General features: G+C 22.0%; 1 protein-coding gene across 1 annotated transcript in view; it reads right to left on the bottom strand.

Moving 5' to 3' along the window:
• Positions 1 to 26,444, bottom strand: part of MYPT-75D (Myosin phosphatase targeting subunit 75D) — a gene marked incomplete in the record, with an annotated part of 265,876 nt that overhangs the window by 94,767 nt on the left and 144,665 nt on the right. The window contains 1 exon segment of the mRNA XM_075307586.1: positions 17,634 to 17,698.

Here is a 26,444-nt window from a genome sequence, read left to right as displayed (position 1 = left end):
AAATTAAATTAAATTAAATTAAATTAAATTAAATTAAATTAAATTAAATTAAATTAAATTAAATTAAATTAAATTAAATTAAATTAAATTAAATTAAATTAAATTAAATTAAATTAAATTAAATTAAATTAAATTAAATTAAATTAAATTAAATTAAATTAAATTAAATTAAATTAAATTAAATTAAATTAAATTAAATTAAATTAAATTAAATTAAATTAAATTAAATTAAATTAAATTAAATTAAATTAAATTAAATTAAATTAAATTAAATTAAATTAAATTAAATTAAATTAAATTAAATTAAATTAAATTAAATTAAATTAAATTAAATTAAATTAAATTAAATTAAATTAAATTAAATCAAATCAAATTAAATCAAATCAAATTAAATCAAATCAAATTAAATTAAATTAAATTAAATTAAATTAAATTAAATTAAATTAAATAAAATTAAATTAAACTAATTAAATTAAATTAAATTAAATTAAATTAAATTAAATTAAATTAAATTAAATTAAATTAAATTAAATTAAATTAAATTAAATTAAATTAAATTAAATTAAATTAAATTAAATTAAATTAAATTAAATTAAATTAAATTAAATTAAATTAAATTAAATTAAATTAAATTAAATTAAATTAAATTAAATTAAATTAAATTAAATTAAATTAAATTAAATTAAATTAAATTAAATTAAATTAAATTAAATTAAATTAAATTAAATTAAATTAAATTAAATTAAATTAAATTAAATTAAATTAAATTAAATTAAATTAAATTAAATTAAATTAAATTAAATTAAATTAAATTAAATTAAATTAAATTAAATTAAATTAAATTAAATTAAATTAAATTAAATTAAATTAAATTAAATTAAATTAAATTAAATTAAATTAAATTAAATTAAATCAAATCAAATTAAATTCAAATAAATTCAAAATAAATTAAATTAAATTAAATTAAATTAAATTAAATTAAATTCAAATTAAATTAAATTAAATTAAATTAAATTAAATTAAATTAAATTAAATTAAATTAAATAAAATTAAATTAAATTAAATTAAATTAAATTAAATTAAATTAAATTAAATTAAATTAAATTAAATTAAATTAAATTAAATTAATCAATTGTGGTGAGAGTAAAATGTCTTTCCTTACTGTGCCTCAGGCAGTTTGCAATCACTGCATGAACCCGATAAAAACAACAAACTTTGTGCTTTGTCATAACTGCAAAAAAAACTTCCACTTTAGCCCATGCACTGTACTCTCCGAGAGCACATATAATGCAATGGGATCAACAAAAAAAGCAGAATGGAAATGTCACCAATGCAAGCCACGAAACAAATCACCCAACAACGTTTACAAAACGATTGTGTTCAACGAAAGTACAACACAAACAAATATGAACATCGATCAACAGCAGCATGAAAGCAATGAGACAGGTGTCCAGCTAAAACAACAACGAGAAGAAGATGAGTATTCAAAACAAAACAGCAAACGGTACAAAGAAACTCAACAATCAAACAAATCTGAAATAGAAGAGTTGAAACTGGAAATGAGGGAAGCAATGGCTGTAATGACCGCGAGTATTAATAATCTGGCTATGCAATTTAACAACACAATGAAGAGCGTAACCGACAATCTCGCAACTCTCAATGCTCAAGTAGCGGAAATCCAACAAAAAAATAGTGAGAAAGATAAACAAATAAACGAGATGGATGCAAGAATCAATCGACTGGAGCAAAAAATCATTGAAAGGAACATTGAAATAAATAAAATACAAAACAAAAAGATGACACCAAATGAAGTGATAAAAGCAGTAGCAGCGAAATTAAATATCGATCTCAAGGAGAGCGATATAAACAATGCATATCATACAAAACAAAAGGAGAAAATTATTGTGGAATTTGGCAACATAAACAAAAAACATGAAATAATGGGCAAAATTAAGGGACATCGATTGAACGATCCTACGATTGAGCAAAATGAAACCAACGAAAATTCCAATTTTATTTATATAAATGATCAACTCACACCTAATAACAGAAAAATTTTATGGCAAGCGAAAACTAAAGCTAAAGAAAATAAATGGAAGTATGTGTGGGTTAAAAATGGGAGTATATTTGCACGAAAAAACGAAAATTCTAAAGCTATTTTGATAAGTAATTTTTCGGATGTGGAACTTATTTGCCAATCAAACTAAACACTATTTAATTTTTACAAAACAAAATAAAGAAATTGTAAATCATATTAAAAAGAAAACTATTAATAAAATATGTGCGAAAATCAAACAATTACATTAGAGAATTTTTCTCAAATAAAACAAAATTTATTAAATTCTGAACTCAGTTTCATTTATATGAATATTAGATCATTAAGAAAAAATTTTACGCCTTTTATGGCAAGTGTAAACAATATATTACAAAAAGTTAAACTTATTGTTCTTGTTGAAACAAATATTCTCGATGACGAAAACCAACTATATAGCATAAAAGGCTTCAATTCAGTTTTTCTCAACAGAATAGGAAGAGGTGGAGGAATTGCAATATACATTCAAGAAGATATAAAATACTCTGTTAATATCATAAACTCAACTTCATACGAATCTCTTGAAATTGACTTGTACTTAAAAGAAATAATCTCTCTTATTGCTATTTATCGTCAACCAAAACTCAATGTTAATCTCTTCGTTGAAGAGCTAGACAGAAACATACAAAAAATAAATAAAAAACAAACACTTATAGTTATTGGAGATATGAATCTCGACATAATGAAACAAACAACAACATCAACGAAATATATGGACATGCTCGCTTCGAATGGTCTTAAATGTATGATACTCGGAGTAACGAGAGAAAATGTCACCAACAACACAACTACATGCATTGATCATTTATTCATCCGAGAGAAAGAAAAAAAAACGAACGCCAATGCACAAGCAGCAATAATAACATCATCAACATCAGACCACTTCTCATTGTTTGGCTGCATTGGAGAAACGATGGAAGAGATGAATATAAACAAGCAGAATAACGAGGGTAGTGTGATTAGCTCAGTTATTGTTAATGAACTAATAAAAACAACTAACTGGAGTAAAATAATGGATGAAAACACTAATGTTAATGATTTGTATAACGTAATGTATAAAACTTTCTGTGATATATATAATAAAGCGAGAAAAATATCTAAAACCAAATTAAATAAAAGAGTACCTAATCCGTGGATAACCCATGAATTAATTATAATGTGTAAAAATAGAGACAAATTGTATCGGAAATGGAGAAACAACAAGACCAACAAAACGTATGAAGAACAATATAAACATTTTAATAACAGATTAAACAAATTATTAAATTTTGCAAAAAATCAATACTTCCGTAAGGAATTTATAAAAAATAGATTTGATATACGAGCTACTTGGAACATTATCAATGGAATAATGGGGAAAAAGTGTAACACTGTCGATGAAGTGATCCAAAAAAATTTTAACAATATTGATTTGGACGAATTACCCAATTGCTTTGCAGAAAATTTTAATACGAATGTCTCACGAATCGTTCACGATTGCAATATAATAACACATAATAAAAATAATAATAATTTATGCAACACAATATATATGCCTCACGCCGACGAATCTGAGATATTTGATATAATCAATAGATTAAATATTAAAAAAAGTGCTGGCGCAGATAACATTCGTGTACAAGATATAAAAAATCACTCCCTAATTTTAACCCCAATAATAACAATGCTCATAAATTTGTGTATGAACGAAGCCGAAATTCCAAACTTATTGAAAACCTCAATCGTGCGTCCAATATTCAAAGGTGGCAAAGGAAACGACTACAATAATTACCGGCCGATATCCATATTGCCTATAATCGAAAAAATCTTGGAAGAAGTAATCACTAAGCGGCTTAACGATTTTGTAAACAAATTTTCCATAATAAATCGAAATCAATACGGCTTCCAGAAGGGAAAATCGATTAATAAGCTTCTTGGAAATTTTGCAAATGAGATAAATCAAGCATTGAATAATAACTTGCATGTCATAGTTCTTTTTATTGATTTTAGCAAGGCATTTGATACGCTCTCTCACAAAAAGTTAATAGAATGTTTGGAAAACAAAGGAATACGGGGGAATATATTGACTTGGTTCGAAAACTATTTGAAACGCCGATCATATAAGGTGAAGGTTGGAAACAAAATAAGTGAAAGTATATTTTCAGAATATGGTGTTCCGCAGGGATCAAAGCTAGGACCTTTGCTATATATAATATTTTCTAATGACTTGTTAAATGTACTACAGAATAGCAAGGCTTATGCATACGCGGACGACACCGCCATCGTTGTTATCCACAAAAGCATCAGTGAAGCACAAAAAATTATGCAGGAGGAATTTAATAATGTGACTAGGTGGTGTCATGATAATGGGTTAATTATTAATGCAAATAAAACCAAAATGATGCATATCAAAACGCCTCACATGAATACGTCAAATATACAGCTCTTGTTTCATGATTATAAATGTCTGCATACACATAATATTCGCAATGATAATAGAAATGAAGAATGTCAAACGAGAATAGAGAAAGTGGATAGCTATAAGTACCTCGGTGTGATGGTTGACTCCAAGTTCAACTGGAAAGATCACATTGATTACATACATAAGAAACTGCAGAAATCTATATTTGCTCTTTACCATTTACGCAATTGTGCTCCATTGTGTGTCGTGAAACAAGCTTACTTATCTCTTTGCGAGTCTCACTTAAGATATGGAATAACTGCGTGGGGAAATTCTACACATTGCAAATCTCTACAATCTACACAGAACCGAATTATGAAAATAATAATGGGAATCAAACTTAATAGTTCAAATTGCAACACAACAAGTATAACTCATAACCAGAACATAACACCTAACCTTCAATCTGGGTATTCAAACGGGATTAATATCAGAACATTTATGTCAATGGAAAAACTGCTTAATATCAATAGCATATATGAATTAATTCTATCGACAGAATTCTTAGCGGACATCAATTATCTACAGCGTATCGACCACAACTTGAATACACGCAACAAAATAGCAGGGCGCTACAAGGTACCAAAACACAACAACAACTATGGAAAGAGATCACTAGCCGTACAGATGCCAACATTACTTAACAAGTATCCTTTGGAAATAATGAATATTCAAAATAAATTTCTGTTAAAAGACGTACTTAAACAATATCTTTTAGAAAATCAATAGCTAAATAACTAAGAGAAAATTATAAACTTTGATGAAATTTAAACTTCTGATGCTGTATCAACTCAAAATCCTAAGATTGTCCAAACAGAATAGAAAAAAAAAAAACCAAATGTATTTATAAACTTGTAAATGAAATTCTTTATTACAAAAAATCTAAAAGATATATGTATATGTTAACTCTGAATTGTTAAAAAGTAATTGTACATATGAATTTTTTATGATAACTAATTTAAAATATAAGTAACATTTTTACTTTTCCTGCAGATAAGCCTATGTGGCTTCGCGGGGCAGTGTTAATTGTAATGAATATTAATAAAATCAATAATAAATCAAAAAAAAAAAAAAAAAAAAAAAAAAAAAAAAATTAAATTAAATTAAATTAAATTAAATTAAATTAAATTAAATTAAATTAAATTAAATTAAATTAAATTAAATTAAATTAAATTAAATTAAATTAAATTAAATTAAATTAAATTAAATTAAATTAAATTAAATTAAATTAAATTAAATTAAATTAAATTAAATTAAATTAAATTAAATTAAATTAAATTAAATTAAATTAAATTAAATTAAATTAAATTAAATTAAATTAAATTAAATTAAATTAAATTAAATTAAATTAAATCAAATCAAATTAAATTAAATTAAATTAAATTAAATTAAATTAAATAAAATTAAATTAAATTAAACTAATTAAATTAAATTAAATTAAATTAAATTAAATTAAATTAAATTAAATAAAATTAAATTAAATTAAATTAAATTAAATTAAATTAAATTAAATTAAATTAAATTAAATTAAATTAAATTAAATTAAATTAAATTAAATTAAATTAAATTAAATTAAATTAAATTAAATTAAATTAAATTAAATTAAATTAAATTAAATTAAATTAAATTAAATTAAATTAAATTAAATTAAATTAAATTAAATTAAATTAAATTAAATTAAATTAAATTAAATTAAATTAAATTAAATTAAATTAAATTAAATTAAATTAAATTAAATTAAATTAAATTAAATTAAATTAAATTAAATTAAATTAAATTAAATTAAATTAAATTAAATTAAATTAAATTAAATTAAATTAAATCAAATTAAATTCAAATAAATTCAAAATAAATTGAATTAAATTAAATTAAATCAAATTAAATTCAAATTAAATTAAATTAAATTCAAATAAATTCAAATTAAATTAAAATAAAATAAATTAAATTAAAAATTATAATTTCAAAATTAAAATTTTAAAATTACAAAAAAAAAATTAAATTAAAAAAATACATTCATTGCAGTATGCAGAATACTGTGCATATTTATGAAAAGTTTTATTTATATGTGGCAAGAGTTTGCATACAATATTTTTAAGTGGATTAAAATGCAATCGAATATAATTCCTATTTAAATTAGATTCTCCATTGTTTCTTTCTCCATAAAACATGAATTTCTATTTGAAATTTACTGGTCATTTGTGGCCTTCCATATATTTAGGATAACTAGCATATACATTGTTTGTGAATCTATCTCAAATTTCAAAAGTTCAAAATCTAATACAATTTGTTGTAGTGAATTTTGTTTGTGAATGCTCGAACAAGATCTAGCACGTATCAACAAAAAAAAAATGAACAATTTGATTACTTGATGAGATAGACGTGATGAGGACGATGAGGCAAAGTGAGTTCACAAAAAAAAAAAAAAAAAAAAAAATAAACTGACTATTGGAAATATATGTAAATTGTAAACTTCCAAAAGTTATTTAAAGAACCATGCCAAAGAGAGGCGGTTCAATAAATTTAATTAGCTTACACAGCATTCGAAACTGGAGTGCATAAAGATTCTAGGCATTATTTTTATCAAGGACTTTAAATTTAAATTTTTAAAATTTGATTAGAGTGCGTAATTTTGTACTGGTTTTGTTTTGTTTTGATTTAATTTAATTTAATTTAATTTAATTTAATTTAATTTAATTTAATTTAATTTAATTTAATTTAATTTAATTTAATTTAATTTAATTTAATTTAATTTAATTTAATTTAATTTAATTTAATTTAATTTTATGTAATACAATTTATCATGGCACACATATTACTTGTTTCATTTTAATATACACAAAAAAACAGTTAACACCCATGGTTAGATTAAACAAAATATTTTTCATTTGCCCAAGAACGTTATTTTTTCCGCCATAAAAAAGCATTACGCATGAATACCATGAACGAATTTAAACCTTTCATTTGGCGGCTTTAATGTAATATATATACGTATCCACATGTGTGTGTGTGTGGAACATAGTCATATAATGCCTTTAATATTCTATTTGACCCCTGATGGGTAAAAACTATTTTATTTAAGGTAGCTTCAGTTAATGGCAAGGCATAAAGGCTCACGCATACACGCAAGCTGCGGGTGGCATAGAACGATTCAAAGCACACGCATCACTTTATACATATAATTTGCAAATGTATTATACTACACGAATTATATGATCATATATAGTAGCGAGAAACTCAACAAGAGAGAAAGAGAGATAGAGAGAGTATGGTTTTGAAAGCACATACAATGATCGCATGTGGAGAACATTTGAAAACAATGCAAATTCAAACACAAGGTTTGTGGTTATGTTAATGTAAAATTTTAGTTTCTTCAAATCAAATTCCTTTTTGCTACAAAAATGATTTCTCCATTTTAGGTATATGGTAAATAGATACAATGGTACGATATTTTAGCTTTGAATTCAAGTGACCGATTTTATTTTATCTAAATACTATATTCCCATTCTTTTTATTTTTAAACATTGCCACCATAGATTCCTCATAAGGATTCTTATAGTTTTGGTATCCAATATGTAAGTCACGTTTACATCCAGTTTTTTTTTTTTTGATTTTTGAGAGATAATAATCGAATGGAAAATCAATGCAAGAAGAAGGTATTTTCTTATATAACCTAAAGGAAAGCATTCTAAAGAATAAAACTTGAATATGTGCCAAGCAGAAACAAAAATCAATATACGAGAGTTTTTCCATAGATCTAAAAGCCTAAAACCAAACCAGAAGAAAACGAAAATACCTAAAAAATTAAGTTCTACAAATATTCCATCTGGGGCATCTGGGGACGCGCTATCCGAAATGTTGCCAAAATTTTATTTCTATAGAAAATTTTATGAGAATTGTATTTCTATAGAAAATTTTATGAAAATTTTATTTCTATGGAAAATTTTATGAAAATTTTATTTCTATAGAAAATTTTCTGAAAATTTTATTTCTATAGAAAATTTTCTGAAAATTTTATTTCTATAGAAAATTTTCTGAAAATTTTTATAGAAAATTGTGTCAAAATTTTATTGTTATAGAAAATTTTGTCAAAATTTTATTTCTATAGAACAATTTCTGAAAATTTTATTGCTATAGAAAATTTTGTAAAAATTTTATTTCTATAGAACAATTTCTGAAAATTTTATTGCTATAGAAAATTTTGTAAAAATTTTATTTCTATAGAACAATTTCTGAAAATTTTATTTCTGTAGACAATTTTCTGAAAATTTTATTTCTGTAGAAAATTTTGCCAAGATTTTATTTCTGGATAAAATTTTGCCAAAATTTTTTTTCTAAAAATTTTCTGAAAATTTTATTTCTATAGAAAATTTTATTTCTATGGAAAATTTTATTACTATAGAAAATTTTCTGAACATTTTTACTTCTATAGAAAATTTTGTAAACATTTTATTTCTATAGAAAATTTTGTGAAAAATTTTATTTCTATAGAAAATTTAAACAAAATTTTATTTCTATATAAAAATTTTCTGAAAATTTTATTTCTATAGAAAATTTTCTGAACCTTTTTATTTCTTTTGAAAATTTTGTAAAAGTTTTATTTCTATAGAAAATTTTACCAAAATTTTATTTCTATAGAAAATTTTGTGAAAAAATTTATTTATATAGAAAATTTAAGCAAAATTTTAGTTCCATAGAAAATTTTAACAAAATTTTATTTCTATAGAAAACTATGGTCAAATTTTGTTTCAATAGAAAATTTTGTCAAAATTTTATATCTACAGAAAATTTTCTGAAAATTTTATTTCTATAGAATATTTTCTGAAAATTTTATTTCTATAGAAAATTTTCTGAAAATTTTATTTCTTTAGAAAATTTTGCCAAATTTTTTTTTCTATATAAACTTTTGTCAAAATTCAATTTCTATAGAAAATGTTCCATTTTTTTCTATAGAAAATTTTCTCAAAATTTTATTTTTATAGAAAAATTTATTTCTATATAAAATTTTCTGAATTTTAATTTCTGTAGAATATTTTTCCAAGATTTTATTTCTGAATAAAATTTTATTTCTATTGAAAATTTTCTGAAAATTTTATTTCTATAGAAAATTTTCTGAAAATGTTTATTTTTATAGAAAATTTTCTGAAAATTTTTATTTCTATAGAAAATTTAAACAAAATTTTAGTTCCATAGAAAATTGTAACAAAATTTTATTTTTATAGAAAATTTAAACAAAATTTTAAACAAAATTTTATTTCCATAGAAAATTTTCGTTAAAATTTTATTTTTATACAAAATTTTATTTCTATAGAAAACTATGACAAAATTTTGTCAAAATTTTATATCTACAGAAAATTTTCTGAAAATTTTATTTCTATAGAAAATTTTATTTCTATAGAAAATTTTATGAAAATTTTATTTCTATAGAAAAATTTTATGAAAATTTATATAGAAAATTGTGTCAAAATTTTATTGCTATAGAAAATTTTGTCAAAATTTTATTTCTATAGAACAATTTCTGTAAATTTTATTTCTGTAGACAATTTTCTGAAAATTTTATTTCTGTAGAAAATTTTGCCAAGATTCTTTTTCTGGATAAAAAATTTTGTCAAAATTTTATATCTACAGAAAATTTTCTGAAAAATTTATTTCTATAGAAAATTTTATGAAAATTTTATTTCTATAGAAAAATTTTATGAAAATGTATACAGAAAATTGTGTCAAAATTTTATTGCTATAGAAAATTTTGTCAAAATGTTATTTCTATAGAACAATTTCTGAAAATTTTATTTCTGTAGACAATTTTTTGAAAATTTTATTTCTAAAGAAAATTTTATTTCTATAGAAAATTTTATTACTATAGAAAATTTTCAGAACATTTTTATTTCTATAGAAAATTTTGTGAAAAATTTTATTTATATAGAAAATTTAAACAAAATTTTAGGTCCATAGAAAATTTAAACCACATTTTAGTTCCATAGAAAATTTTGTGAAAAATTTTATTCATATAGAAAATTTAAACAAAATTTTAGTTCTATCGAAAATTTAAACAAAATTTTTACAAAATTTTATTTCTATAGAAAGTTTTTGCTAAAATTTTATTTTATACAAAATTTTATTTCTATAGAAAACTATGGTCAAATTTTGTTTCAATAGAAAATTTGTCAACATTTTATATCTACAGAAAATTTTCTGAAAATTTGATTTCTATAGAAAATTTTCTGAAAATTTTATTTCTATGGAAAATGTTCTGAAAATTTTATTTCTTTAGAAAATTTTTGCCAAAATTGTTTTTCTATTTAAACTTTTGTCAAAATTTAATTTCTATAGAAAATTTTCCATTTTCAAAGTTTTATTTTTATAGAAAATTTTATTTCTATATAAAATTTTCTGAATTTTAATTTCTGTAGAAAATTTTGCCAAGATTTTATTTCTGGATAAAATTTTACTTCTATAGAAAATTTTCTGAAAATTCTTATTTCTATAGAAAATTTCGTAAAAATTTTATTTCTATAGAACATTTAAACAAAATTTTAGTTCCATAGAAAATTTTAACAAAATTTTATTTTTATAGAAAATTTAAACAAAATTTTAGTTCTATAGGAAAATATAACAAAAATTTATTTCCATAGAAATTTTTCGTTAAAATTTTATTTTTATACAAAGTTTTATTTCTATAGAAAACTATGGCAAAATTTTGTTTCAATAGAAACAAATTTTTCTATAGAAATAAAATTTTCAGAAAATTTTATTTCTATAGAAAATTTTATGAAAATTTTATTTCTATAGAAAATTTTATGAAATTTTTTTTTTTATAGAAAACTTTCTGAAAATTTATATAGAAAATTGCTATAGAAAATTTTGTCAAAATTTTATTTCTATAAAACAATTTCTGAAAATTTGATTTCTATAGAAAATTTTGTCAAAATTTTATTTCTGTAGAAAATTTTGCCAAGATTCTATTTCTGGATAATATTTTGCCAAAATTGTATTTCTAAAATTTTATTTCTATAGAAAATTTTATTACTATAGAAAATTTTCTGAACATTTTTATTTCTATAGCAAATTTTGTGAAATATTTTATTTCTATAGAAAATTTAAACATAATTTTAGTTCCATAGAAAATTTTAACAAAATTTTATTTCTATAGAAAATTTAAACAAAATTTTAGTTCTATAGAAAATTTTAACAACATTTTATTTCTATAGAAAGTTTTTATTAAAATTTTATTTTTATACAAAATTTTATTTCTATAGAAAACTATGGCAAAATTTTGTTTCAATAGAAAATTTTCTGAAAATTTTATTTCTATAGAAAATTTTATTTCTATGGAAAATTTTATGAAAATTTTATTTCTATAGAAAATTTTATGAAAATTTTGTTTCTATAGAAAATTTTATGAAAATTTTATTTCTATAGAAAATTTTCTGAAAATTTATATAGAAAATTGTGTCAAAATTTTATTGCTATAGAAAATTTTGTCAAAATTTTATTTTTTATAAAACAATTTCTGAAAATTTTATTTCTGTAGAAAATTTTGCCAACATTTTGTTTCCAAAATCTTTCTGAAAATTTTATTTCTATAGAAAATTTTATTTCTATAGAAAATTTTATTACTATAGAAAATTTTCTGAACATTTTTATTTCTATAGAAAATTTTGTAAAAATTTTATTTCTTTAGAAAAATTGTATTTTTATAGAAAATTTTATTTCTATATAAAATTTTCTGAATTTTAATTTCTGTAGAAAATTTTGTCAAGATTTTATTTCTGGATAAAATTTTATTTCTATAGAAAATTTTCTGAAAATTGTTATTTCTATAGAAAATTTCGTAAAAATTTTATTTCTATAAACAATTTTGTGAAAATTGTATTTCTGTAGAAAATTTAAACAAAATTTTAGTTCCATAGAAAATTTTAACAAAATTTTATTTTTATAGGAAAATTTAAACAAAATTTTAGTTCTATAGAAAAATATAAAAAAAAAAAATTTATTTCCATAGAAAATTTTCGTTAAAATTTTATTTTTATACAAAATTTTATTTCTATAGAAAACTATGACAAAATTTTGTCAAAATTTTATATCTACAGAAAATTTTCTGAAAATTTTATTTCTACAGAAAATTTTCTGAAAATTTTATTTCTACAGAAAATTTTCTGAAAATTTTATTTCTATAGAAAATTTTCTAAAAATTTTGTTTCTATAGAAAATTTTCTTAAAATTTTATTTCTATAGAAAATGTTGCCAAAATTTTATTTCTATACAAACTTTTGTTAAAATTAAATTTTTTAGAAAATTTGCTGAAAATTTTTTTTGTTTCTAAAAATCTTCTGGAAATTTTCTGAAAATTTTATTTCTATAGAAAATTTTCTGAAAACTGTATGTCTATAGAAAATTTTCTTAAAATTTTATTTCTTCACAAAATTTTGCCAATTTTTTTTCTATACAAACTTTTGTCAATATTTAATTTCTATAGAAAACTTTCCCAATTTTTTATTTTATTTTTATTTCTAAAGATTTTCTGGAAATTTTCTGAAAAATGTATTTCTGTAGAAAATTTTCTGAGAATTTTATTTCTATAAAAATTTTTCTGAAAATTTTACCAACTGTGGCAACGTCCATGTAAGCCCATATAAAAACAGTTAACCAACATGGTTTCTCTTCACTAATACAGATTTTAGGTGAAGGCATATTGACGTGCCTGCCAATAAAGCGAACACTTAATACCCGAATACATTCATATTTGTTGGAAAATTGCTTTCAAAGCACGATGATACAACTTCATTTGCTACATTTAGACACATGACATGTGTTTGACGCGTTCACCCAATTTTTTTTGCCATGTTTGACAACAAATAGACGTGATAGTTAGCCAAAGTTCAATTCATGCTATTGCTTTGTCCTTTTTCTTTAAACAACATAGTTGGAAGAGTAGTGGGAAAGGTGAATAATTGGTTTGTAGACAATTTGACATGGTTGGGAGTTTAGTGGATTCACTTTCGAAGAGTAAAATACATGATTTTTTAAACAATTGCATATTAAAAGGTTTTATGCATAATGTTGCATACTTTTTGGGGATTTAAAAAAATTGATGCAAAATATTGCATACTTTGAGGAGTAGAAAAAATTCTAAAAAGGATTACAAAAATACAGTCAAATTAAAAATCGATAAAATTTTTTTTAAATACTTTTGCATATTTTGAGGATTGTCATTTAATAGAGCCTACTTTAAGTAGTAAGAAACGCATAAGAAAATGGATATTGTGAAATTTAAATAATTGATTTCGATTTTTCAACGAATCTTATTTCTCTAAAACAAAAAAAAAGTTTCGTTTTTCTTTAATGTATTTTCTTTTACTTGAACACAAGCCCTCAATGTATCTTGCATGGAAATAATTGAAGAAAAAACTACAATTCCATCTATCTGCATAATAACCTTGAAATCCACTACGTTACGTTATCCCTCTGTTTTTTTTTTTTTTTTTTTTTTTTTGGGGGAAAATTGCTGACATTTGCAATGACATTCATGACCACTTTTCTGCAAACATTGAAGGACCTTTCAAGTGTAATGCATTTAAACTCATTGATATCAAATGAACAAATGAATGAATTGAATCAGAGGCAAACTGATACCATTTGAATGGCACAAATGAGGATTTTTGTAACAAGAGGTTCCTTATATAGATGGACATCCAAGACATGCAAGAGCAAACCTCTTGAGCAAACAAAAAACGGCGAAAAAAAAATTTTGCTTTATAATGAATGACATAGTGATTGTTCATCACTCTTTTGTCATCACAATGACTTTGTATGTGGAGTGGTGTCATGTGCCTTTGTCATTAATACTCATGCTCACATAAAACCGTCAAAATTTTATTTCTATAGTAAATTTTATAAAAATTTTATTTCTAAAGAAAATGTTGTCAACATTTTTGTTGCTATAGAAGATTTTGTTAAAATTTTATTTCTATGGAAAATTTTGTCAAAATTTTATTTCAAAAGATAATTTTGTCAAAATTTTTGTTACTATAGAAAATTTTGTCAAAATTTTATTTCTATAGCAAATTTTGTAAAAATTTTATTTCTATAGCAAATTTTATAAAAATTTTATTTATAGAAATTTTTCTAAAAATTTTATTTCTATAGAAATTTGTTTGAAAATTTTATTTTGTCAAAATTTTATTTCTACAGAAAATTTTGTCAAAATTTTATTTCTACAGAAAATTTTGACAAAATTTTATATAAATATAAATTTTTTTGCAAAATTTTATTTCTATAGAAAATTTTGTCAAAATGTTATATCTTAGAAAATTTTTGCAAAATTTTATTTCTATAGAAAATTTTTCTGAAAATTTTATTTCTATAGAACATTTTCTAAAAATTTTATTTCAATAGAAAATTTTGTCAAAATTTTTTAATTCTATAGTAAATTATGTCAACATTTTATTTCTATAGAATATTTTGTCAAGAATTCCACTAAAATGCGAACAGTAGAAAAGATACCATTGTTAGAAGAATTCTACCAATTGTGGCAACCGTGTTATGGATAGGAAATTACGTATACTCAAACGTTGTCCCACTATAGCTCCAAAATAATCCGAAATACATGGAGCGTATGATAAATATTATTTAGGGTTCACTGAGTACTGTAACGTATACTCAATATATACTTATGGATAGGAAATTACGTATACTGCACGGTGTCCCACTATACCCCATAATAGCCAGGTCTCACAGAATGAATATTGAATGGGTATTCGATTTTAAAAAGCAAACTGTTTTAGGAGAATATTTTCTTGTGGTTTTATTCAGGATGTTTTAGTGGAATTAGTTTTGGCTTTTAAGTTAAGTTTTTAAGTTTCGTTCCCATGGAGCGTATGATGAATATTATTTTAGATTTACTTGGTTTGCTATAGAAGTACAATTTTCTATTGAAATAAAATTTTCTATAGAAATAAAATTTTGAGAAAAATTTTTATAGAAATAAAATTTTGAGAAAAATTTTTATAGAAATAAAATTTTGAGAAAATTTTCTATGAAAAAAAAAATTTCAGTGGAAATAAAATTTACGGAATATCTCTAGAAACATAAAATTGTCAGAAAATTTTCTATAGAGACAAAATTTTCAGAAAATTTTCTACAGAAATAAATTTTTCTATAGATATACAATTTTCTGTAGAAATAATTTTTTTTTTTTCAGAAAACTTTCTATAGAAATACAATTTTGCAAAATTTTCTATAGAAATAAAATTTTGAGAAAATTTTCTATAGAAATAAAATTTTGAGAAAATTTTCTATACAAATAAAATGTTCAGCAAATTTTCCATAGAAATACAATTTTTAGAAAATTTTCTATAGAAATAAGATTTTCAGAAAATGTTCTACAGAACTAAATTTTTCTATAGATATAAAATTTTCTGTAGAAATAATTTTTTTTTATCAGAAAACTTTCTATAGAAAATTTTGCACAATATTCTATAAAACTAAAATTTTGAGAAAAATTTCCATAGAAATACAATTTTCAGAAAATTTTCTATAGAAATAAAATTTTGAGAAAATTTTCTATAGAAAAAAAGTTTGAGAAAATTTTCTATAGAAATAAACTTTTGAGAAAAGTTTTTATAGAAATAAAATTTTCAGAAAATTTTCTATAAAAATAAAATTTTCAGAAAATTTTCTGTGGAAATATAATTTACGGAATATCTCTATAAAAATAAAATTTTCAGAAAATTTTCTGTGGAAATAAAATTTACGGAATATCTCTATAAAAATAAAATTTTCAGAAAATTTTCTGTGGTAATAAAATTTACGGAATATCTCTATAAAAATAAAATTTTCAGAAAATTTTCTATAGAAATAAGATTTTCAGAAAATTTTCTACAGAAATAAATTTTTCTATAGATATAAAATTTTCTGTAGAAATATTTTTTTTCAGAAAACTTTCTATAGAAATAAAACTTGGCAAAATTTTCTATACAAATAAAATGTTCTGAAAATTTTCCATAGAAATACAATTTTCAGAAAATTTTCTACAGAAATAAATTTTTCTATAGATATAAAATTTTCTGTAGAAATAATTTTTTTTTTCAGAAAACTATCTATAGAAAATTTTACAAAATTTTCTATAGAAATAAAATTTTGAGAAATTTTTCTATACAAATAAAATATTCAGAAAATTTTCCATAGAAATAGAATTTTCAGAAAATTTCCCATAGAAATACAATTTTCAGAAAATTTTCTACAGAAATAAAATTTTGAGAAAATTTTCTATAGAAATAAAATTTTGAGAAAATTTTCTATAGAAATAAAATTTTGAGAAAAGTTTTTATAGAAATAAAATTTTCAGAAAATTTTCTATGAAAATAGAATTTTCAGAACATTTTCTGTGGAAATAAAATTTACGGAATATCTCTAGAAAAATAAAATTGTCAGAAAATTTTCTGTGGAAATAAAATTTACGGAATATCTCTAGAAAAATAAAATTGTCAGAAAATTTTCTATAGAGATAAGATTTTCATAAAATTTTCTACAGAAATAAATTTTTCTATAGATATAAAATTTTCTGTAGAAATATTTTTTTTTTCAGAAAACTTTCTATAGATATAAAATTTTGCAAAATTTTCTATAGAAATAAAATTTTGAGAAAATTTTCTATACAAATAAAATGTTCAGAAAAATTTCATTGAAATACAATTTTCAGAAAATTTTCTATAGAAATAAGATTTTCAGAAAATTTTCTACAGAAATAAATTTTTCTATAGATATAAAATTTTCTGTAGAAATAATTTTTTTTTTTTTCAGAAAACTTTCTATAGAAAATTTTGCAAAATTTTCTATAGAAATAAAATTTTGAGAAAATTGTCCATACAAATAAAATATTCAGAAAATTTTCCATAGAAATAGAATTTTCAGAAAACTTTCCATAGAAATACAATTTTCAGAAAATTTTCTATAGATATAAAATTTTGAGAAAATTTTCTATAGAAATAAAATTTTGACAAAATTTTCTATAGATATAAAATTTAGCAAATTACGTATTTTTTTAATTGAAGGTTGGAGCGTATGATAAAAATTATTTTAGTGTTATTAGGTACGTATACTCACTGTAAGCTTATGCACTGGAAATTGCGTATATCCGGTGTACCACTATAGCTCCAAAATAATCAGACCTGGAAGATAAAAAATAATTAAAATTTAATTTATATTTTAAACATAAAATGAGACTTTAGTAAAAATTTATTTCAGGATATTTTTTGCACAAGTTTTTCTAATTTTTATTGTAAAGTTTTAAATTGCGTTCCCATGGAGCGTAGGATAAATATTATTTTGATTGTTATTAGATCCCATAACGTATACGCTATGTATGCTTATGTATTTGAAATTACGTATACGCAATGGTGTACCACTGTTCAATATGACGATATAGATTTTTTTTGCCGAAATAATTGAAGTTATATTGGCCATATAAAAAAGATTTAATAAGCGACTAAATACACAAAGTCATTATCAACATAAAATCGCATTTTGTTTTGGAAATAATGAATATTTGCAGTTGTGCTTTAACAATCGATTTGAAAAGAATGATTATGGAATTTCGCATGGCTTTTATACTATTATATTTGAGGGCATTTTAGTGAAATTAATTCTAGTTCTAACCTTGCTTTTCATCATCCTTCTCTAAGCAGTAAACGGGTAGAATCTTTCATAGTGTATTCACTAACTTTTAAGGATGGTAATTGTATGCCTGAAAAAGAGCTTTTCAATGGCCATGTAAAATCCCTTTTCACCCAGTCACGGGATAAGCAGAAAGCGAGAAGCATAAGAACATGATAAATTCGTTATTTGGTCAAACTGCTGTTCAATTTATAGTTTACTATTTTTTTGTTGTTTGTTTATCGTATCGCAAAAACCACAAAGTGGGTCATAGTCAGCCATTGTCTGATTATATGAGCGTATATCAAAACAATGTTTTGATGTTAGTGCAATGAAACCCAAGCCACCACCCTCGCTTATATAGATACGACCACAGACATTTATTGGTGGTTTGGTTTGGGGAAAATGACACAGCACCTAGATGATATTGATACCCGCCACAACCACAGCCCGTGGCCTACAAAGGCCAAGAGTAATGGAAAATAAATATGATAAAAAAAAAAACAAATAAATATAGAAAAAAGAAAAAAGTATTTTTAAGGGGTTTTAAAATAAATCTGTTATGGATTAGGGAACTCCACAATGGACTGAATAGTGTAAGTGAGCCTGATACATGGGGCTGCCACCTAACCTAAGGAACCTCCAGTTGGCAATATATATTCAAAGAAAATCTATTAGAAAACGATTACAATTTTCTATAGTCTCCTTCAATGAGCAATGAGGCGTTCAGATTGATTTGTTTTTGTTCCCTTGGAGCGTATGATAAATAAAAATTAACTTACATTGGGCATTGTGGCGTATACTTACTACAAACCTATATATTGGCGATTCAGTACGTATACGCATGGGTGTACTATAATTTTTCCTAAATACATAAAAAGCAAGCCATTAATATTCATAGCTGTCAAAATACTAAACTTCAAGATTTGCGAATCAAATTAACAACATTAAAAAAAATTTATTTCTATAGAAAAATTTTATTTCAATAGAAAATTTTGTCAAAATTATATTTATATAGAAGCGTATGTCAAAATTTGATTTCTATAGAAAATTTTTTCAACAATTTTATTTCTATAAACATTTTATCAAAATTTTATGAAAATTATACATATTTCCATAGAAAATGTTATCAAAACTATTTCTATAAAAAATTTTGTCAAACTTTTATTTCTATAGAAAATTTTGTCAAAATTATATTTATATAGAAACTTATGTCAAAATTTGATTTCTATAGAAAATTTTTTCAACAATTTTATTTCTATAAACATTTTATCAAAATTTTATTTCTATAGAAAATATTCTGAAAATTTGATTTCTATAGAAAATTTTCTGAAAATTTGATTTCTATAGAAAATTTTCGCAAAATTTTATTTCCATAGAAAATTTTATCAAAATTATACATATTTCCATAGAAAATGTTATCAAAACTATTTCTATAGAAATTTTTCCAAAAATTTTATTTCTATAGAAAATTTTGTCAAACTTTTATTTCTGTGGGAAATTTTCTTAAACATTTTGTTTCTATAGAAAATTTTGTCAAAATTGAATTTCCAAAGAAAAGTTTGTCAACATTTTATTTCTATAGAAATTTTTGACAAAATTTTAGTTCTATAGGAAATTTTATTAAATTTTTATTTCTACATAAATTTTTGTCAAAATTTTAAATCTATAAAAAATGTTGTCAACATTTTATTTCTATAGAAAATTAAAAAAAAAATGTATTTCTATAGAAACTTCTCTGAAGATTTTATTTCTATAGAGAATTTTGTAAAAATTTTATTTATATAGACATTTTATTTTTATTAAATTTTATTTTTATAGAAAATTTGAACAAAATTTTATTTCTATAGAAAATTTTGCCACAATTTATTTCTGTAGAAAATTTTGCGAGAATTTTATTTCTATAGATAATTTTCTGAAAATTTTATTTCTATAGAAAATTTTGTCAAAGTTTTATAAGAGAACATTTTGTCAATTTTGTTACTCCTAAAGAAACTTTTGTCAAAATTTCATTTCTATGAAAATTTTCTGAAAATTTGATTTCTATAGAAAATTTTGTCAAAATTTTATTTCTATAGAAAATTTTATCAAAATTATATTACCATAGGTAATTTTATCAAAATTATATTTCCATAGACAATTTTATCAAAACTTCTTCTATAGAAAATTCTGTCAACATTTTATTTCTATCGAAAATTTTGTAAAAATTTTATTTCTATAGAAAATTTTCTGAAAATTTTATTTCTATAGAAAATTTTGTCAATCATTTATTTATTTGGAAAATTTTCTTAAAAATTTTGTTTCTATAGAAAATTTTGTAAAATTTTATTTCTAACGAAAAATTTGTCAAAATTTTATTTCTATAGAAAATTTTGTCAATATTTTAGTTCTATAGGAAATTTTATCAAACTTTTATTTCTATAGAAAATTTCGAAATTTTATTTCTATAGAAAATTTTATCAAAATTTTATTTGTATAGAAAATTTTGTCAAAATTTTATTTCTATAGAAAATTTTGTCAAAATTTTATTTCTATAGAAAATTTTGTCAAAATGTTATTTCTATAGAAAATTTTGTCAAAATGTTATTTCTATAGAAATTATTGTCAAAATTTTATTTTTATAGAAAATTTTGTCAAAATTTTATTTTTATAGAAAATTTTGTCAAAATGTTATTTCTATAGAAAATTTTGTCAAAATTTTATTTCTATAGAAAATTTTGTCAAAATTTTATTTCTATAGAAAATTTTGTCAAAACTTTATTTCTATAAAAAATTTTGTTAAAATTTTATTTCTATAAAAAATTTTGTCAAAATTTTGTTTCTATAGAAAATTTTTTCAACATTTTATTTCTATAGAAAATTTTGTCAAAATTTTATTTCCATAGAAAATTTTGTCAAAATTTTATTTCTATAAACATTTTTTTCAACATTTCTATAGAAAATTTTGTCAAAATTTTATTTCTATAAAAAATTTTGTCAAAATTTTATTTCTATAGAAAATTTTGTCAAAATTTTATTTCTATAGAAAATTTTGTCAATATTTTAGTTCTATAGAAAATTTTGTCAAAATTTTATTTCTATAGAAAATTTTGTCAAAATTTTGTTTCTATAGAACATTTTTTCAACATTTTATTTCTATATAAAATTTTGTCAAAATGCTATTTCTATAGAAAATTTTGTCAAAATTTTATTTCTATAGAAAATTTTGTCAAAATTATATTTCTATAAAAAATTTTGTCAAAATTTTATTTCTATAGAAAATTTTGTCAAAATTTTATTTCTATAGAAAATTTTGTCAAAATGTTATTTCTATAGAAAATTTTGTCAATATTTTAGTTCTATAGAAAATTTTGTCAAAATTTTATTTCTATAGAAAATTTTGTCAAAATTTTATTTCTATAAAAAATTTTGTTAAAATTTTATTTCTATAAAAAATTTTGTCAAAATTTTATTTCTATAGAAAATTTTGTCAAAATGTTATTTCTATAGAAAATTTTGTCAAAATGTTATTTCTATAGAAAATTTTGTCAATATTTTAGTTCTATAGAAAATTTTGTCAAAATTTTATTTCTATAGAAAATTTTGTCAAAATTTTATTTCTATAAAAAATTTTGTTAAAATTTTATTTCTTAGAAAATTTTGTCAAAATTTTGTTTCTATAGAACATTTTTTCAACATTTTATTTCTATATAAAATTTTGTCAAAATGCTATTTCTATAGAAAATTTTGTCAAAATTTTATTTCTATAGAAAATTTTACCACAATTTAGTTCTGTAGAAAATTTGCGAGAATTTTATTTCTATAGAAAATTTTGCAACAATTTATTTCTGTAGAAAATTTTCTGAAAATTTTATTTCTAAAGAAATTTTTCTGAAAATTTTATTTCTATAGAAAATTTTCTGAAGTTTTTATTTTTATAGGAAATTTTCTGAAATTTTTATTTTTATAGGAAATTTTGTCAAAAATGTTATTTCTCTTATTTTATTTTATTTCTATATTTATTTTATTTCTATACAAATTTTCGCCAAAAATTTTATTTCTATACAAATTTTCGCCAAAAATTTTATATCTATACAAATTTTTGCCAAACATTTTATTTCTATAGGAAATCTTGTCGCAATTTAATTTCTATAGAAAATTTTGTCAAAATTTTATTTCTATAAAAATTTTTGTCAAAAATTTTATTTCTATAGAATATTTTGTCAAAATTTTATTTCTATATAAATTTTTGCCAAAAATTTTATATCTATACTGTTACCATCGTTATGTGGTAGTTGAACTAAAACCCAGTATTAGTTTTTTTGTTTGTTTTGTTTTTCTGTAAAGCGAGATTCACATGCCATTTCATGTTCCTATTTAGTTTACAATATTGTTGTTGGGTTTTTTTCGTTTTTGTTGTTTTTTCCTCGAGCTTCTCGATTCGATTTTACTGGTACTTTATGGCGTGGAATGTTATATCCTTTATGTCGTTCATAGAGACCCCCAAAGAGCGAAAAATTGTAAAAAAGAATGCAAGAAAAGCTCTGGTGTGACACTTGGACGAAAGTAAAATTCATACACCCACACCCTCGCGCAGAATAGACGACACACTCACTCCCCTCTCAGACACAAAGGCAAAGTAGGAAATGCGTGCACAAGCAGCAGTTTACTGTAAATCACAGTCTTTGTTGTGGTTTATGTAAGAAGAGTATGAGAGCATAGCCATGGGTGTGTGTGAGTGGGTGTCGATAAAGGGCAACTAGCATTTTGTATGAGTTTATATGTCTCGTTGTTTTGTTCTCAACATCCTCTATTATCAGACACTTAGGTCATTAAGGCATTTATCCTTGGTCGTTGTTGCATGTCCGTACATGCTTACGTTATACCTTATCTTAACGAATATAACAAAGTAGATAGTTGTGTATGCGTCCGTATGTGTGTGTGTTTGTATGCATGCTGAAAACTCATAAGGTTACATGCATGCATGTACACACAAAAAAATATTTTTCTGATTCAATCACGAAATTAATTGATCCAATTAATTTTTTAATTGAAATGTCTTCAATCACGAAAATGATAGTATCAATCACAGTTTTAATTGGGCATAGAAAAAATCCTTGATTAAAAAATTAATTGATGTGATTAGAAATTTTCAATTAATTTTTTAATTGATTCAATTAAAAATTTAATTGATTTTGAATGCAAACCCCAATTAATTTTTTATTTAAAAAGGTAACTATTTTCAACTACTTTCTGAATTGGCTTAGAATTTTTATTTTGATTAAGAAATGTTCATCACTTTTTTTTAACTGACTTCGTCTTCTGAATTTGATTAAAAAGTTAATTCTATCAATTAATTTTTTAATTACAAATTTTAAAATTTTCAATCATTGACTTAATTAACCTAATGTTTCTACCTTGATTAAAAAGTTAATTGTATCAATTAATTTATTAATTGAAAAAACATTCAACTTCAATTAACTTTTTAATTGGAAATATTCTGGTGATATTTTTTTCTGTGTATGCATATCACAGCATATATTTAAACTTTTGAAAAGTGTTTATGACTCAGTATCTCTATCTCTTTTTTCGAGAGTGAGTATACGCTAGCTGGGTCTATATGAGTGTTTATGATAGTTTCAAGGGGCCTCATCTGTTCTCTTCTGTTCGTATGTGAGCGAAACGCTATATGATGTGTAATGTGATTATTTAGTGAAATTAATTTTTAAATTTAAAATGAGGGGAGATATATAAGCTTTACATTGGGGGTTAGTATGTAATTTGTATACCCACAGCCATAAGGGAGGAAGATGGGGGGCAAAAATAAGTTTGATCTTTTTTATTTCTATAGAAAATTTTGTCAACATTTTATTTCTATAAAAAATTTTGTTAAAATTTTATTTCTATAGAAAATTTTGTCAACATTTTATTTCTATAGAAAATTTTGTCAACATTTTATTTCTATAAAAAATTTTGTCAAAATTTTATTTCTATAGAAAAGTTTTGTCAACATTTTATTTCTATAGAAAGAAAATATTGTCAAAAAATTATTTCTATGGGCAATTTTGTCAAATTTTGTAAAAAATTTATTTCTATAGAAAATTTAGTCAAAATTTTATTCCTATAGAAAATTTTGTCACAATTTTATTTTAATACAAAATTTTGCCAAAATTTTATTTCTATAGAAAATTTTGTCAACATTTTATTTCTTTAGAAAAAAAAATTCTATAGAACATTTTGTCACAATTTTATTTTAATATAAAATTTTGACCAAATTTTATTTCTATAGAAAATGTTGTCAAAATTGTATTTCAAAAGAAAATTTTGTCAAAATTTTAATTCTATAGAAAATTTTGTCAAAATTTTATTTCTATAGAAAATTTTGTCAAAATTTTATTTCTTTAGAAAATTTTTGCAAAATTTTATTTCTATAGTAAATTTTGTCAATATTTATACCCTTCACCACTACTGTGGTACAGGGTATAATAAGTTTGTGCATTTGTATGTAACGCCAAGAAATAGTGGTCATAGACCCATCTTTTAGTATACCGATCGGCTTAGAATTAAATTCTGAGTCGATTTAGCGATGTCCGTCTGTCTATCTGTCTGTCCGTCCGTCCGTCTGTATATGTAATTTTGTGCACAAAGTACAGCTCGCAATTTAAGTCCGATCGTCCTCTAATTTGGCATAGGGTCGTTTTTTGGGACAAAGACAATCGCTATTGATTTTGGAAAAAATCGGTTCAGATTTAGATATAGCTGCCATATATATTTATCCCCGATCTGGTCATAGTTAGCGTGTTTATCAACCGATTTTCTTGAAATACCGTACATCCAAATATTTTATGAATCTCGAAAATCTTGCAAAATATCAGCCAAATCGGTTCAGATTTAGATATAGCTCCCATATATATCTTTCGTTCGATTTAGACTCATATGACCACAGAGGCCAAAGTTTTCTACCGATCTTCGTGAAATTTTGCACAGAGGGTAGAATTGACATTCTACCAATGCTTGGTAAATTTGATTGAAATCGGTTCAAATTTATATATAGCTCCCATATATATCTTTCGTCCGATTTGAACTTAAATGGCCACAAAAGCCAGAGTTTTGCCGTGATTTGCTTCAAATTTTGCACAAAGGGTACGTTTAATAGTATCGTTAAGTGTGTCAAATTTTGTTAAAATCGGTTCAGATTTAGATATAGCTTACATATATATCTTTCGCCCGATTTGAACTTATATGGCCTCAGAATCCAGGGTTTTGCGTGATTTGCTTCAAATTTCACACAAGAAGTACGTTTAGTAGTATCGGTAATTGTGCCAAATTTGGTTGAAATCGGTTCAGATTTAGATATGGCTCCCATATATATCTTCCGTCCGATTTGCACTCATATGACCAGGGCGCCAAAGTTATACTCCCATTTACGTGAAATTTCGCATAGATAGCAGAATTATTCTTCTAACTATACATGTCAAATTCAGTCAAAATCGGTTCAGATTATATATAGCTCCCATATATACGTACACCAGAGTTGGGGAAATGTGGTAAACCGATTTAAATTTTAATTCTAGAGATTTTGTAGAAGTAGAAAAATTGTCTCCTTTATATAGCTTCCAGCAAATGTGAAGTAGTTGAGATGGTAATACAAATGTTTGCCTACATAGGGATGAAGGGTATAATATAGTCGGCCCCGCCCGACTTCAGACTTTACTTGTTTATTTCTACAGAAGATGTCAACAATATTTTATTTCTACAGAAGATGTCAACAAAATTTTATTTCTATAGAAATTTTTTTAAAAAACTTTATTTCTTTAGAAAACTTTGTCAAAATTTTATTTCTATAGAAAATTTGATCATAATTTTATTTCTATAGAAAATTTGATTATAATTTTATTTCTATAGAAAGTTTGATCATAATTTTATTTCTATAGAAAGTTTGATCATAATTTTATTTCTATAGAAAATTTTGTCCAAATTGTATTTCTATAGAAATTTTTTTCAAAACTTTATTTCCATACAATTTTATTTCTATACAATTTTTTTAAAATTTGATTTCTATAGAAATTTTTGTCAAAATTTTATTTCTATAGAAAATTTTGTCAAAATTTTATTTCTATAGAAATGTTTGTCAACATTTTATTTCTATAGAAAATTTTGTCAAAATTTTATTTCTATAGAAAATTTTGTCTAAATTTTATTTCTATAGAAAATTTTATCAACATTTTATTTCTATGGAAAATTTTGTCAAAATTTTATTTCTATAGAAAATTTTCTCAAAAT

Source organism: Haematobia irritans, chromosome 4 (genome assembly GCF_050003625.1).
Source record: "Haematobia irritans isolate KBUSLIRL chromosome 4, ASM5000362v1, whole genome shotgun sequence".
NCBI classification, from domain to species: Eukaryota; Metazoa; Arthropoda; class Insecta; order Diptera; family Muscidae; genus Haematobia; species Haematobia irritans.
The sequence above is the reverse complement of the archived record's forward strand: the minus strand, read 5'-3'. Positions and strand labels throughout refer to the sequence as shown.